The sequence below is a fragment of the Caretta caretta genome, chromosome 8 (assembly GCF_965140235.1).
Source record: "Caretta caretta isolate rCarCar2 chromosome 8, rCarCar1.hap1, whole genome shotgun sequence".
Taxonomy (NCBI): Eukaryota; Metazoa; Chordata; order Testudines; family Cheloniidae; genus Caretta; species Caretta caretta.
The window spans coordinates 103,082,249-103,099,258 of record NC_134213.1 but is presented as its reverse complement, the minus strand read 5'-3'; the positions used below and the strand labels follow the sequence as shown (position 1 = coordinate 103,099,258).

Genomic DNA, 17,010 nt, shown 5'->3' with positions numbered 1-17,010 from the left:
TGGTTTACAGCTCGTATATGATCCCAAATACAGCACACTTCACAAGATCACCGATGGAATGGGACTGTTACTCAGTTTTACAACTCATCAAAATGACACAATCAAACAATGCTGCATAGACACAACTCATTTGGGTGGGGATTACTGAAATAAAATAGGAGAAGATGTATATGAAAGGGAAAGGAGGGGACTGGGAGGAGGGAAAAGGATGAAAGATTGGGGGTGGGAGCCATAGGTGGAATGGAAGTCTGGCACTCTTTGAGCTATCTTAATGGTCTTTATTCAAACGTATCTAGAAATAAGTTGCAAATTTCTTTAAATTTATGTCACTGATCTCTGCGGTGATAAGTGATTTTTTCTTTGGCTGCTAACTAGAACATGTCTGAATACCACTGCTGTATTGTGGGCATGGGCAGAGGGTACCATAGGCTGAGGGAGACTGCCTCCCAGAACAGCCTGGTGTGGCCCCACCGTCAGGCCCCTTCCTGCAATTCCCGGCGTTCTGCCCTGGCCCTGGCTGGCTGGGGCTCAAGGGTGGGCTGCCAGGCGCTGGGAACTGTGGTGTGGGTGCTCTGGGCTCCTGCGGGGGGGGGGGGGGGAGATGAAGGGAGGGCCTCAGGCACAAGGGGAGGGGTCAGGGGCTAGCCTCTCCCAATGGCCGGGTCATAAGTATACTCTTCCACATTTGTAACCACATGGGCTTGGTGATCATTGCAGCCCTCAAGAAACAAGTCTTTGAGGCAGAGTGAAACCGAGCCCAGCCAGCACATGTCCTAGGATATAAGTTCCAGGAGAGGTCTGGCTGCTGAAGTTGAGTAGCATTTGAACTCTCATATCCACCTCTTTCTGTAGCTCCCTGGTGGTTGGACAGTCCCATAGCATATGCACCAGGGTCCCTTTTTCCTTATTAAGCACCACAGACATCAGAAGACAAGGGCTTACGTTGTGTGACCTCAGTGGCATCCAGTCGTGGTATCAAGTATAGCCTGAGATCCACAGAGGCATTTTTAACATTATGTGACATGCACCATGGCAGGGGGTTAGACTAGATGACCTGTGTGGTCCCTTCTATGATTCTACCATTGGGGTTCTTTCACATACAACTGAAGACGAATGAAGTTCCTCTTAATTCATAAATCATAGAGTGGGCATGAGCCTGGGGAGTTTATGAAGCATTTCTAAGGTTCTTGGTAGTTCTGGGGCCTTGGGCAGTGTCCAGATCAAATTGATCTGTCACCATTTGTTTTAGCTGTAAGTACTGCAACTCTGCTGAGGGTAGCAGGTCATAGTTTTGCTTCAGCAAATCCCTCATCATTCACTGATCCATATGATGGCCCTACTCAGTCAATTCTTCCAAATTATAGACTCCCCTCCCCGCAATTTGTAAGGCTGGGTTTTCCCATATAGGTGCTTTTGGAGGAAGGTTAGGCTGAAATTGGTACCTCTTAGCTAGGATAGATCAAATTCTTCTAAAGGCAGCTACCACTTCAGGCTCTTAAGTGAATTTTTGAAAAATATAGCAAAAGAGATAGCCCATTCTTTGATATCTACCAGTCCTCATGTTCTTTCTTCTCAGTAATACCCCTGGTAGATTCTGTTCTTGTCTTTTGTCTCATGGATCACATATGACAATTTTGGATCCTTTTCAATACTGCACGAGCTGCTGCTTGAGTATGAAGAAGCTGAATATGAATGTCTGAAGGTGAGTTCACGCCCATGACCCCAGCCTCCATTTCCCACTTGTTGCACTTTCGAAAAAGCACCTTCATGCTTGTCTCTCATCCTGGCCCTCATGGTTGGGAGGAGTTCCCCATTAACACCAACCCATTATCCTGCTCCAAACTCTCCTTTGCTGTGATGCCTTCAAAAAACTTGACTGACGGTATACTGAAATCACAACCTATCATGCTGATCAATATTGTCTCATTGTTTCCTTGTACACCCCCATTTATCTGCATACATCCGTTGTCTCTTGTCTGATACTTAGACGGTAAGACCTTTGGTGCAGGGACCGTTGTTTTGTTCTGTGTCCGTACAGCACCTAGCATGATGGGGTCCTGGCCCGTGACTGGGGTGCCTAGGTGCTCCACAAACACAAATAATAACTAATGATCATTAAAAAGACTCTTGGTGTTGATTAAAAATGCCAAGCGGCACTGCAATACTCTCATGCCAGCTGGCATTTCAGCACTGACACGGAGACATATTTGGATAGATCATAAACACATAACGCCCCGTATATATTTATTATTAAACCATTCCAAAACAAAACACCCCACCACAAACAATTCTGCCCCTGAAGAGCCAATGAGAACAAACACAAGACCAGGTGTTAGTCATGCTGCTTAATGCACTACAGAATAGTCATTCTATTCTATTTAGGTTTTTTACACTTCACCCATCAATTTGGTCTCTGAATGGCTAATGAGCCATTGCCGGTTTGTAATAGCCTCTGGTGATCATTTTTTGACTCTGGAAAGACTCTTGCACTCTGTAGGAAGGAGGTTTTGTCAACAATCTTATTTTCCTCTGCTGTCCCCACTGACCCCCTTATTGCCGCCATTTCAGCAAGATGAAAATGATGTAGGTGGTGATTTGGAGCCACAAATACTTCTATGACTTTCCTGTTGGGTGGAGAGTTTCTCGGTGTATTTAAGGATCAGCTGCCCTGATTACACTCAGGCCATATCTGCCAGAGAAGGGAAGAGTTATTGCATTTTATTTCTGAATGGTCACAAAAATGCCAAGTGCAGTGCAGATCCATCCCTTCATAGGACAGCCTGGTTCTCCAAATCTATTACAAAGAGCTCACCATTCCCTATAGCCAGCTGTGTAAAGTTGTCTGATAACAACCACTGACTGTTATAAGCTCAGTACTGTTAGCATATTATCTGTCATGGAAGAGCCCATGGTCTTTCAAGGAAAGACACCAGTCACCCTTTCCATTGCAGTAGCAGCCATAGCTTTGTTGCAATCCTCATTTTCTAGAATGCTACATACAGATATGTCCCTAAACAGGAATCTTCGCTCCAGACCATTGAACTTTGTCTGTTTGGGTAAAATGGAACCCAGAACCAAACCAGCCCCCATTTGGGGTTTATTAAACCAACTGATGACGTTTTCAAAAACATAAAGCAAACCCACACTCAGTTTGCCCATGATGATCTTTCATCCTCCACCCTCAAACTGCACTGAGTCAATTAAAAAGAAACCCAGCTCTGAATCAACTCTGGTTTGCGCTCTGAGGGTGCAAAACCTAAGCCCAGCTTCTCAAGACAACTAGGAACGTTGGAACTGCCAAAGAGGGTCAGACTGCAGGTCCATGTAGGCCAGCGTCCTGTCTGACAGTGACCAGCACCAGATGAAGGTGCAAAAATCCTCACATCGGGCCGATGTGGGATAATTTGTCTTCCATTTTAGGTCTCAGCCACTGTGATGATTAGAGCTTGTTGCTCCTAGTGCCTTCAGAGAGGGATTGGTTTAAACCCTGAAGTGATTGGTTTAATTCTAATTTGGATTTAGCCACTATCTAAATCATTGATGAAGATATTGAGCAGAACCAGACCCAGAACTGATCCCTGCAGGACCCCACTCGATATGCCCTTCCAGTTTGATTGTGAACCACTGATAACCACCCTCTTGGAATGGTTTTCCAACCAGTTATGCACCCACCTTAGAATAGCTCCATCTAGGTTGTATTTCCCTAGTTTGTTTATGAGAAGGTTATGCGAGACAGTATCAAAAGCCTTACTAAAGTCAAGATAAACTATATCTACCACTTTCCCCCTACCCACAAGACTTGTTACCCTGTCAAAGAAAACTATTAGGTTGGTTTAACATGATTTGTTCCTGATAAATCCATGGTGACTGTTACTTACCACCTTATTATCTTCTAGGTGTTCACAAACTGATTGCTTAATTATTTGCTCCATTATCTTTCTGGGTGCTGAAGTGAAGCTGACTAGTCTGTAATTCCTCGGGTTGTCCTTATTTCCTTTTTTATAGATTGGCACTATATTTGCCCTTTTCCAGTCCTCTGGAATCTCTCAGTAGGTAGCTTTGTACTTCTAGACCCTCTTGGTGGCTACATCACAAATTTGCTCAAATTGAAAGATTATTTTTGTAACTGGCTAGTGATGTGGGAATTGAAAAAAAATAATCCCTCACCAATAATAGGGATTATGCAAGCAGACCTCAGCTAGTAATTTTATTGCAGATGGATGAGGCAGAATGGGATTCAACTCTTTCTTCCACAGCTGCATGGACTCTACAGGGATAAGGGAAGGTAAAAATTATTTCAGTCATAAAGGGTCAAATTTCCAAAAGCACTTAAATAACTTAGGATCATAGGTGCCTATGGGATTTTTGAAACTGGGACTTATGTGCTTTTGAAAATGCTGCCCAAAGTCATTAAGTAAATGGCTGTGACCCTAAGGCTCCATCTATATTATGAGCTAGGGGTGTGATTGCCCTGCTTGCATCAGCATTCTTGCACCAGCTCTCATCATGCTAGCTCGACTATAAATAGCAGTGTAGCCAAGGTGGCACATTGAATGACAGAGGAAGCGCGACCTAGCTGTGCTGAGTACATGCCCACTGGTTTCGGGGGGGTTGTACGCGGCATGGCTAAGTGATGTCTCTGCTGATGCTACCTTGGCTACACTGCTACTTATACCCATGGTAGTTTGACGAGAGCTAGCGCGGGTATGTGTACACGAGCAGGGGAATCGCCCCTCGAACTCATAGTGTAAATGTAGCCTTAGACACACAAGATCTATAAAGTAAGAAGGAGTCACTTTTCTGCTCATAACTACACTTTAAAGACTACTCTAATCTAACTATTCAAGTAGCTGGAATTTAACTCAGGCAGAGAAAGAAAAATTACTTTGGGCCTCTACCATAAATGAAAGGTGCAATCACACATCTTGTTCTTATTTTAAAGATGGCATCTCTAAAATGTAAATAACCAGGCATCATTCTCCTTTCTGCCCAATTTTGTTGCATAAACATTGAAGGTACCTTGGGTGTATTTTAAAAATGAAAGGACAATGGCATCTCACCAAATCATCTTGTTCCCTCTTATCCCTGTCTCCTTTTTTAGGTTAAATGGGAAGAACTGATTACAGAGGAGAAACTGGAGGAAATCTCTGAGCCAGTTACCAGGAGGCAGTATTCCAGGGCATGTCTAGGTGGGTGAGGGGGCATGTCTGGGGGCAATGCTGCATGTTGGCCCATTCCCCAGCTCATAATGAAACAGTCCCCACCTCCATGCAGTTCCAGGAAGTCATCTCACCCCATCCCAGCCCTGGGATGAACTTGGCCCTAGGTCATAGAATACCATGGTTGGAAGGGACCTCAGGTGGTCATCTAGTCCAAACCCCTGCTCAAAGCAGGATGAATCCCCAATTTTTGCCCCAAATCCCAAATGGCCCCCTCAAGGATTGAACTCACAACCCTGGGTTTAGCAGGCCAAAGCTCAAACCACTGAGCTATCCCTCCCCCCTCCAGAGTTTAAGGCCAGAAGGGACTATTACGACTATGTAGTCAGGAGAATTTAGGTTTGACTCAAATCTGAAGTGAAATTCTTGGCTGTTTCTTACTTTATTCAGCCCTTGTCACCCTCATGACTGGTGCAGTGAGATCCAGCAAGATCTGTGAACATAATGTCCACTGGCTGGCTGATTTGCACCCCTGAGTAGTATCCTTGCTTTACCAGGAGAAAAATGGAGCTGGATTATCCTGTGAAGATCTACGTGCTGAGGTGGACAATTTCATGTGTGAGGGGCCCGATACCATGGCCAGTGGGATCTCCTGGCTTGTACATTGCCTGGTCCTGCACCCAGAGCACCAGCAGAGGTGCAGGGAAGAGATCAAGCAGATTCTGGGAGACCGGGATACAGTTCAGTGGTGAGATGTCACATTGTACTTGATGACTTTCCCCCTCAAGATCATTTTCAGGAGACTGATCTACTCTTGAGAGCATTATTCACCAAACCAAGAAGCTCAGCATCTCTTCGGACACCTTATGTCATTGTGTGTCTTGAAGGGCTGTATGTTGTCATCAGTTGCATAGGACTTTCACCTTCCTAATTATGAGTGCTACTAGAATCATTTCAGGAACAAACGGCTTACATCAAATAGCGGAGGCCCAGAGTTTATCCTACATTAAAAATACCAATCAGAGAGGTGCATTCCCTGGATTTTGTGTATCTGTCTTTAAAATCCCACTATCCCACCAATGAGAAATTAAACAAAACACAGCTACTAAGTCAATGAAACTCATACCCCATTATTTGTGTGCTCTATGTACCCTCCGCTGGACCTGTAGAAGCATTTACCAAGCACTGTTCCCCAAACAGTGCTCATACCATCAGCAGCAATGGGATACAAATCGGGGAGCAAATGGTAAATCTGTTTAAAACATAGTCGGCAGGTGGAGAGGGGGAAACATTTTCCAGACAGAAAACGACAATCTCGCTGGCACTGAAATTAATGGCAGTATTCCTCTTGCTTCCGAGATCACGATAGGGCTCAGAATGGGTAAAGGGAAAGAAATTGTACTGTGGGACTTCTACATAACAGCCATAATAATAGAACCTCCCCTGAGAACGAAGCACATAGGAATTGTCACACTGGCTAGATCAGCTGCTTGCACGAGTAGACACACCGACATCAGTGGGCTGTGCTCACCAATGTGAGTAAGACTGTGGTTCCCAAACTTTTGGGCCTTGAGTCTCCTTCACGAGAACAGAACCAACCATGCCCCCCTGCAAACCCGCCATAGGGTGACCCCTCCTGGGGCACCCTCCAGCCTCAAGCCACAGAACGAGAGGTGTGTCCGGCCTCACTTTCCCTTTTTTGTCCGACCATGAAAGGAACATGATCTCTCTGACCCAGGGTTTTAAAGGTATTTAGGTGAGGCTGCACAGCGTTGCAACACCTAAGTCATTTAAGAGCCTACCTCTTATTCTGAAAAGTGATTTAGGCACGTAGCAACCTAAATCCTACTGAGGCCTGGTCTATACTACAGAGTTAGGTCGATGCAAAGCAGCTTATGTCGAACTAACTCTGCAAGTGTCTACATTCAAATTTCGCTCCTCCACTACACCGATTTACTAACTTCACCTCCACGAGCAGCGCAGAGACAAGGTCAGTGTAATTTGGTTGTCCGTGTCCATGTAGAGACCGTGTTGCTTTCGTTCGCTGTTGCTGCAGTTCAGAAGCTGTCCCACAATGCTCTGCACTGACAGTTCAATTGGTGCAAGTGCTCCCGGTGAGGACGCGCATCGCTGACACAGGGAGCAAAGTGTAGACATGCACAAGCGATGTGATTACTGCAGCGGCTGTGTGCCGACGTAAGCTAGGATGACTTAGTTGTGTAGTAGAGACGTGGGCGATCCGCACCGTCAATGGGATTCTGGCTCCAAGCTGACTAAATCCCTGGTGAAAATGAAACGTCGGCTCCTACGTCAGTTAGGTGCTGCAACGCTGAGTCCAGCGACGCCTTCACCTCTTCAAAAATCTCGGCCCCAGTGTCCAGCACACAGCTCACCGCTGGGCACAACGCATTCCCACGGGCCAGCACAGCAGCTCCCCAAAAGCCTTGCCGTAAAAGCATTCTGCAGTTCCCACCATCAACATCTAATGGGACAGCTTTCTCCAGCCCCCTCTCCGGGGCCATCCCCTCCAGCTCACCCACCCAAGAGTCAATAGCACCATATTGTTCACAGTTCCTGAGTCAGGGCCCCGCTCTCCAGGCCATTCACCTCTCAGTGACCAGCCTTTTGACTCTTTTACCACCGCCCTCAAGTCAGGTCTCTCACGAGAGGCCCCTCCCCACTCCTGCTTGCCTGGGACTCCGACCCCTGCTCTGGGAACGGCCCTCCAGGCCCAACCCCTCATACCTTGGCTCTTCCTGGAGCCCTTCACCCTGGGAGATCCCCACAGTGTTTCTTTCCCTGCGCCTCCCTGCTTGTGAGTCCCATCCCTGCTCAGGGGAGCCAACCCTTTTGCCTCTGGGTTCAGCTTCCCCGCACCAGGCTGGATCTTCCCCTCTGCCTGAGCCGGCCACTCACGGTGCCCAGGTTTGGTCAAGTTCTCACCAGCAGTTGTGTTCCAGCTCCCATCAGAACTCAGCTCGCTCTCTTCCAGGTCTCCTGTGGCTCTCTCCCAGTAGCTCTTGCCAGAGCTCCCCTGCAGCCCTTACCTGTCATGTCTGACTCCTCTCCGGCGCCGACTGTCCGAATGTCCTCCCTTGTAGGGTCCCGGTGCCCTCTCTTAAGCCCAATTGGGGTCAGATGACCAGTCACAGGTAGACTGGCCTCTTTTCTCTTAAAGGGTCCATGTTAGCCCCAGACAGTTATTAACAGCTTGCACATTGAAATTATATATCTCCCATGTGTCTCTCTCCTCCTTCCATACAATTTGAGCAACAGAGCTTTATGCTATGACCCTTCCTCTCCTTTTTTACATGCTTCGATGAGCAGTGAAATAGTTAACTGCGCTGACATTTAAAGTATCACCTTCCGCATCAGCGAGACACATGGAGCAGTTCACACCTCTCAGAGCTGCTCTTTCCCTCTCTGCTCCATCAGTCACTCTCACTTCACATTTTGAAGGTTCCCTCCTCTATAATAGCTAGAGGCTTACCTAAGAAATGGAACCGGATGGGACCTGCTGGGTCATGGAGTCCAGTCCCCTGCTCTCACAGGCTACCCCATCATGCAATTCCTTCGCTTTTAAACAGAAACTGAGACTCTGGAGGCAACTGAGGGTTAAGCCACACCCTTCCTTCTCCCCCAGCTAGTCCCTACTGCCCCCCATCCTCTACAAAATGCTGGAGAAAGCGGGGCACAATATTGCCCTATCCAAGTTTGACTATGTAAAATCCTATATAAAATATTGACTATGTAAAATCCTATATTTACAGATTCCCATACTCCCCGCATTCATCATATTGATCTCCTCTCTCACCTCTCCACACAGTACCATGATACTTTCACTAACTGTTGTTCAATATTAGAGCTTTTTACAGGCTTCCAGCCCACCCTGGATCATGTGACAAAAAGGTTGGCATGTGATCAAGCAGCAATTTCAGGGTCTTTTAATCCAAATTCTTTCCCTAAAAAATGAGATTTGGCAGGTTCTTAGTTTGTAATGTGGGTTGCTCCTTGGGCAGGTTGTTGGCACATAAATCAGCAAATGACAGGACTCCATAACAAAGGAGCACATTGGTTTTCCCGCACACCTTTCACTTAAAAACCATGAGCTGGATCCTCAGCTGGTGTATATCGACGTCGCTCTGTTGGCATCAGTGAAGCGCCACCCATCTAGATGAGCTGTGGATTTGGCCAAAGTGATTTCCAGAAGCTGAGAAGGGAGCTACTAAAAAATGAATTCAAAAGAATTTTAAAAAAATATATTTTAAAAGCCCGTGTGAAGAAGTTGAGTGCCACACTTTCAGAGCGCCCGCAGCTCTGCTTCTAAATTTGCACACCCCAAAATGTGTGTGATGCAGGCTCCAAATTTGGACTGCGGTCACAAATGCTGTTTGGCCATGTGCCCTGGAGAGTTAGATGTCTCATCATCATTGTTCTCTCAGACTTTTTATCTGAATCTGAGTTCAGATACTGAATAACCCCAAGGTTTGGTGGGATTTGGAGATGGGGTTTTAATTAGGAGCCCATCCTCAGATGTAAAGAAGAGACAGAAGTGCAGTATTGTTTTTTATCCTCTTTAAAATTGTTTGGGGGAAAAATAAATTATTGTGGTATACCAGAGAGACAAAGTGGGTGAGGCAACATCTTTCATTAGACCAGCTTCTGGTGCTGAAAGAGGCAAGTTTCTGAGCTTAGACAGAGCTCTTCATCAGGTGTGCCAGTCGTTTGAACAGATCCCATATCAATATAGAGATTTGCAACTTGCAAATGGCATTGCACTCTGTGTACCGGTGTTGGGCATGGGTTGCCTACTCGACTTTCTGTACCAAGAGGCAGGTGCCACTCATTCACAGTCTCTGTCTTTGGTTCGTTTTAAGAGTGACTATGTCAAGATGCCCTACACCGCTATGTGCATTAAGAAGAACCTTCACCTTCATCCTCCAGTACCTTTTGTGTCCCAACAGCTCAGCAAACCCGACACATTGCATGATGGACACTCATTACCAAAAGTTCTGCTTATTCCATTGCCCCTTTTCCATTAAACCTTGGAAGATGGAACCTGTGATGATTGAAATGGGGACATGTGGAATGACTCAGACTAATAATCATCAAGTAGTCCCTGGGTGGGGCCTCTGCACCCCAACCGCCACCTTATGATGAGAACCAGCAATTTCTAGCAAATCCTAAATCGAAACCTAGAATGGTACCTGTTGGAATGGGAAAAGTGAGTGCACAGGAGGAAGAAGTAGCAAACAATACTGTCACTGGCTTGGTAAGTCAGATGGAGGAGGATATGGAACAGTTAGCCGTGCACATTAGATGACAGAGGCTGTGACTTGATTGCAGGAGAGTGGATAGAAAAGAATTTGAAAGTGAAAAACCAAGAGTGAGTGAGTTAGCACCTAGAATTGAGGCAGTGTGGTGCCCAGAAATGGTTAACTGCAGCAGGGATGGGCACTTCAGCAATCCATTTGGCAAGCAGACAAAAGCAACAGACGCTGAGGGGAACAAATTCAGGTTTTTCAGGAGCAGGTAGCAACCCCCACTCTCCTCCGAGAGTCAGGATAAAAACTAGGAGTCCGGATTTCCAGCCCCCTGCTCTAACCCATGGAGGCCCCCTCAGAGCTAATAATATAATCATTTTTCTCAGATAGTTTTGCATACCCCTTAAGCTTTCCTTCATATCCTCTGTGAGTTTGCTAAAATTCACTGCTACATTGGCTCAGGTCTCTCGCCCTTCCTAGGTTGCTCTCCACCCCCTCTCCTCACTTCTGCCCTCTCTTTGTTTTAAATATTAAAAGCATAGTTATTACAGAAACCCCCATCACAGAAAGAAATGGAGCTGCTGAAAAAAACATAAGAAATAATCAGAATGCTTAAGATGGTAACATTACTTTAAATAAGTCCAGTAAAGTCATTATTTTAAGAGTATTTCCAGCTGTTGCACTCCTGAAGTGTTGACTTTCTTGACCATATGGTTGCCAAGCAACAGAAATGTTAACTCTGCTTCTAATTAACTAATATTTGAAACATGGGTTTCCTTATTTCCACATAGTAGCGTTTTTACAATAAAAGTCACATGAAGCAATGGAAACTGCCATGAGATAACGAAATTAATACAACAAAGTGGGCAAATAACTTTATAGGAATTTGGTACCGATTCTTATGAAAAGTTTTAAATAAAAAAGGGAATAACTTGCCTATTTAAAGATTTAACTCTTTTGTTTACCTATCTGCTTTCTAAAATGCATTGCCTTAATAACTTTAATGCCTTATCTTGTACAGCTATAAATTCAATTCTGGCACCGTTCATCTTTAATTGTAAGTTTGTGTTGTATGTCGTCCTCTCTTGTCATATGTTATGTGTGTTACATGACTAATTTTTTGTTTGTTTTTATTTTGTAGCAACAAAAGCCAATTTGATACTCATTTTTAATATAAGTGGTATCACACTATTTTAATATTATGGTTGGATTATAACCATCATAATGGTTTTTAGATGCATTGGTGGAATAATGGTGAGCGTAGCTGCCTTCCAAGCAGTTGACCGCGGTTCGATTCCCGGCCAATGCAGGGATAAGAGGTTTGGGGGGAGGGATAGCTCAGGGGTTTGAGCATTGGCCTGCTAAACCTGAGGTTGTGAGTTCAATCCTTGAGGGGGCCATTTAGGCATCTGGGGCCAAAAATGGGGATTGGTCCTGCTTTGAGCAGGGGGTTGGACTAAGATGATCTTCTGAGGTCCCTTCCAACTCTGATATTCTATGATAATACCAATTAATTTTTGCAACGCCCAAAAAGGCCTCAGTTATTGATATATGTACATAGATTTGTGCCTCAGTTACTATTGCAATTACAAACATAAAGGGTTCTCTTTTATTGATCAAACGCTTTTTGTTCAAATTAAAAACCTCAACATTAATGCAAAGGTCATATTAACAAAAGGTCAGTTCCTTTTGGGGGTTTTGATAAACTTGTTTGTGCCTTTATTGAATATTCAAATATAATTATAGGAATGCTATAGCAAAAATGTCAAAAAATGCAATAATATTTACTAGGACTGGTTATGTTGCAAAATGTTAAAGTGAACCAAACAATTTCAACAGGTTTCCACATTTGTCTCCCAGACACAACCAAGTGTCATGAAAATTTAATACCCTCAAGGAGTTTGCATTTAAAATTAATTTGGGTTTAATTTTTATGTTATGTTAAAAAGAAGTAGTGGTTGTTAAAGTTTGTGCTTTCAAGCAGTTAACAAAAGGGGATTGCTATCATAAACAAATAACTACAAAATTCTGTTCCTAACTCTTTCGCTAAAACAGAAAGCTCAGCAGGGGAAAGCAATACACCCTCTCACAGAAGATAGTGAGCATCTATTTTAGCAGCCAAGCACTTTATTTATTATGAAAAAATTAATAGTGCACATGTTAAGTGAAAATGACTGCCTATGCAACAACTGTAAGAGCATCGAAAACAGGTATATTTAAGCTAAAGAATTGGGAAAATCAGAACAAAAGCACAGCTTGCGCTATAGAAGATTTGAGTCCTATTATATTGTAAACAAGCTAAGTTAATGTATTAAATTCGGGTTATTGAAAACAAGAGAAATGTAAAACGAAAAGACTTGATTGTGTTAACCAAGTTAAGCTGTTTAAGGGTGCATCCGAAATACTGAAGACACCAAAAGATATCAGTGCACACTGAAGAAACCCCGAGGTGTCAGAAGAAGAAAAGATAAAGTGCTTTATAAACAACAGACTAGTCAACCACATTTCAACCTACCATATATGGGCAATTAACTGCAAACAACTATAAACCACAAGCTGGACCAGTCTGTTAGTTAAACAATATGCTACTAAGCAAAGTGAGTTCATGTGCTGGTGATTTTAAATCTTTCTTCCTGAAATATGGCTGAATTTGGTTAGCGTGTAAAAGCAAATCTATTATTACCATATACTTCTTCGTTAATTAACACACTAGCATCTTATCAGGAATATGCACAAGGCTCAAGGGCTGGGTAAGAGACTATTCCACAGTCTGGTATCTTTCAAAATAGGAGACTCCAAATCAAACACAAGTAAAAATGAACAAGCTAATTGCAGCAAACAATATGAAGGCAAGGAAAAATTGGATTGGTAAAGAAATTATTTGTACTGCTTATGAGAGTTGCATAGTAACTTCCATAACTAACTCATCAGAGAATATTTAAAAAAGGAAAGTCACCTGACCTTATTAGTAATAAATAGTTAACTGGGATTGCCCTCAGGGTATAACAAAAACAGTGGTAAATTGGCAATGTGTCAAACTGTGTAGACAGACAAATTCCCTGTTACTACCAGTTGTAATTGAGGATCAGCGACACTGCATCTGAACTGAGGTACATGCTATTCAAAACAATCTTGTTCAGTGTCTGGTTACCAATATTGAATCCTGACACAGCAATATTTGTAAAGTAGTTACTCTCCATTCAGTAGGGTATCTGGAAGACAGCATCCATAAGAAACAAGTGCATCTGCGTCAGCTGCTGGTGTATCACGCAGCAATGCAAAGCTGAAGAATTCTGCACACGTCTTGCAATGCCAGGAATGTTGTTGACATCGCAACTCGAGTGTGTGGCCACAGTGGTTCAGGCCAATCTGATAGAACAGAGAAGCTAGTCGCTCCTGGGTCCTGCCCGGCAAAGTGCTGTGTAGAAACAAATGACAAGAAATGTATATATGAAGCCCTCATTTGTGATGTCATTGCTTTCTGTTTTATTCCTCATGTACGTCACACCGTGGGACACACTGTAATAGTGCCTAGACCAGGTTTTCAAAGTGAATGGAGGGGCTTGTCGTCACTACTGAGGTAAGTCGACCTAAGTTACGCTACTCCAGCTGTTATTCACGTAGCTGGAGTTGACGTACCTGAGGCTGACTTACCGTGGTGTCTTCGCTGAGCTGCGTCAATGAGAGACGCTCTCCAGTTGACTTTCTTTACTCTTCTCGGAGAGCTGGAGTGCCGGGATCCACCGGAGAGCGCTCTGCCATTGATTTAGCGGGTCTTCACTAGACCTGATTGCAGCAACGTTGATCTCCCCATAGTGGAGACCAGCCCTAAGACTACGCCTCTTAATGTCTCAGACCTAACATTCCCAGGCCCACTATATGGGACTAAGAACAACTGGAAAAGGAAAAAGTCCACAGGCCGTACAAGGGAATGTGCGGACCATTGGACACATGGGGCACGAATGTATGGTGGGCAAAGCACAATGGCCAAAACACTGTTTAGCCCACTGGGTCATTTTCAGTTCATATGTTATGCGTTTCCGGGATGATGGATAAACATCCTCCCCATAAAAAGACAAAAAGAGGGGAACATAAGCCTTGCTGGAGCCCTAAGCATAAGTAACAGTAGGAACCAAAGCCTGTGAATGAGAGTAGGCCTGGACTTGGCAAAACAGAAGTGTACCAGGTGTCAGCTCACCAAATAAGCACATTCCTGACCAGAAAGGATGGTATAAAAACACACAGATCTCTCAAGTACCTATGTAAACACATTCCTAAGAGATGGTAGAGGAACACACTGACCCCTCATAAGATAAGGATGGGGTGACAGGATAATGGATGAGGATGTTTTGTTCAGACTAGCAGGTACAAGGTGTAGGGTGGTAACTAGCAACTTCTGGGGTGTAATACGGAACTTGTTTGTATCAAGGTATAACAGGAGATGTCACAGGAGATGCAGCGTTGTTCTTGCCGATGGGCCAGCATCCTGCTGTGCCGGTTGAGCTGTACCATTGGTGCTAGGACTGTGCTTTGTTGACCATAAACCTGACTGAGCTCCTTCACCGCCGCACTGAGCCCGTGGTCCTTCTTCGTGAACGACATCGAGGTGTGCCGAATCAGCCAGCTGTGCTCCCTGCTAGCGCAGCTGACATCAGAGCTCTGGAAACAGCAGCACTTAGTGGTCTTAACAACCCTCTGCAACACTAAGAACAGGAGTAACTGAGTGCCCAGGGAGTGATGTTTCCAGGGGTACAGCTAGCTACATTTATAATTTCCTTAACCTGTATTTTATGATTTTCCTCTCATTTCCAATAATTTGAAATAAAACCTGAAAATCTTCTTTGATGTGCATGGAACTGACTTGGGCCTTGGGTACCGTTAAGTGGGTCAATCACTCTTCAGAGAGAGATTTGAATTCTGATCTCCAGGAGGCAGGGCCAGGATAAGGTGAGCCCTTGAATAAAAGTCCATGGCACTGAAGAAAACTTTATCTCCCTCATAGAATATTAGGGATAGAAGAGACCTCAGGAGGTCATCTAGTCCAATTCCCTGCTGAAAGCAGAACCAACTAATTCATCCCAGCCAGGGCTTTGTCAAGCCAGGCCTTAAAAACCTCTAAGGATGGAGATTCCATCACATCCCTAGGTAACCCATTCCAGTGCTTCACCACCCTCCTAGTGAAATAGTGTTTCCTAATATCCAACCTAGACCTCCCCCACTGCAACTTGAGACCATTGCTCCTTGTTCTGTCATCTGCCACCACTGAGAACAGCCTAGCTCCATCCTCTGTACTGGGCCCAGTCCTATTTAACATATTCATAAACGATCTGGAAAAGGGGTAAACAGTGAGGTGGCGAAATTTGAAGATGATACAAAACTACTCAAGATAGTTAAGTCCCAGGCAGACTGCAAAGAGCTACAAAGGGATCTCACAAAACTGGGTGACTGGGCAAACAAAATGGTAGATGAAATTTAATGTTGATAAATGCAAAGTAATGCACATTGGAAAACATAATCCCAACTATACATATACAATGATGGGATCTAAATTAGCTGTTACCACTCAACAAAGAGATCTTGGAGTCATTGTGGATAGTTCTCTGAAATCATCCACTCAATGTGCAGCGGCAGTCAAAAACGCGAACAGAATGTTGGGAATCATCAAGAAAGGGATATTGCCTCTATATAAATCCATGGTACCCCCACACCTTGAATATTGCATGCAGATGTGGTCACCCCATCTCAAAAAGGATATATTGGAATTAAAAAGGTTCAGAAAAGGGCAACAAAAATGATTAGGGGTTTAGAACAGGAGAGATTAATAAGGCTGGGACTTTTCAGCTTGGAAAAGAGGCAACTAAGGGGGGATACAATAGAGGTCTACAAAATCATGAGTGGTATAGAGAAAGTAAATAAGGAAGTGTTATTTACTCCTTCTCACAATACAAGAACAAGGGGCCATGAAATGAAATTAATAGGTGGCAGGTTTAAAACAAACACAAGAAAGTATTTTTTCACGCAATGCACTGTCAACCTCTAGAACTCCTTGCCAGAGGGTGTTGTGAAGGCCAATACTATAACAGGGTTCAAAAGGGAGCTAGATAGATTCATGGAAGATAGGTCCATAATGGCTATTAGCCAGGATGAGCAGGGATGGTGTCCCTAGCCTCTGTTTGCCAGAAGCTGGGATTGGGTAACAGAGCATGGATCACTTGATGATAACCTGTCTGTTCATTCCCTTTGGGGCACCTGCCATTGGCCACTGTCAGAGGACAAGAAACTGGGCTTGATGGACCTTTGGTCTGACCCCGTATGGCCATTCTTATGTTCTCTTTGGAACCCCACTTCAGGTAGTTGAAGCCTGCTATCAAATCCCCCCTCACTCTTCTCTTTTGCAGACTAAATAACCCCAGTTCCCTCAGCCTCTCCTCGTAAGTCATGTGCCCCAGCTCCCTAATCACTTTCGTTGCCCTCTGCTGGACTCTCTCCGATTTGTCCACATCCCTTCTGTAGTGTGGAGGGGGGGACCCAAAACTGGACACAGTATTCCAGGTGTGGCCTCCCCAGTGCCGAATAGATGGGAATAA

At 44.4% G+C, this 17,010-nt stretch overlaps 1 long non-coding RNA gene across 1 annotated transcript; it reads left to right on the top strand.

The window, feature by feature from the left end:
• The first annotated feature begins 1,448 nt into the window (after positions 1 to 1,448).
• On the top strand, positions 1,449 to 5,190 carry LOC142073037 (uncharacterized). Its single transcript, XR_012669739.1, has 2 exons — positions 1,449 to 1,702; positions 5,102 to 5,190. It is a non-coding gene; the product is annotated as an uncharacterized LOC142073037 (long non-coding RNA).
• The last annotated feature ends 11,820 nt before the right edge of the window (positions 5,191 to 17,010 follow it).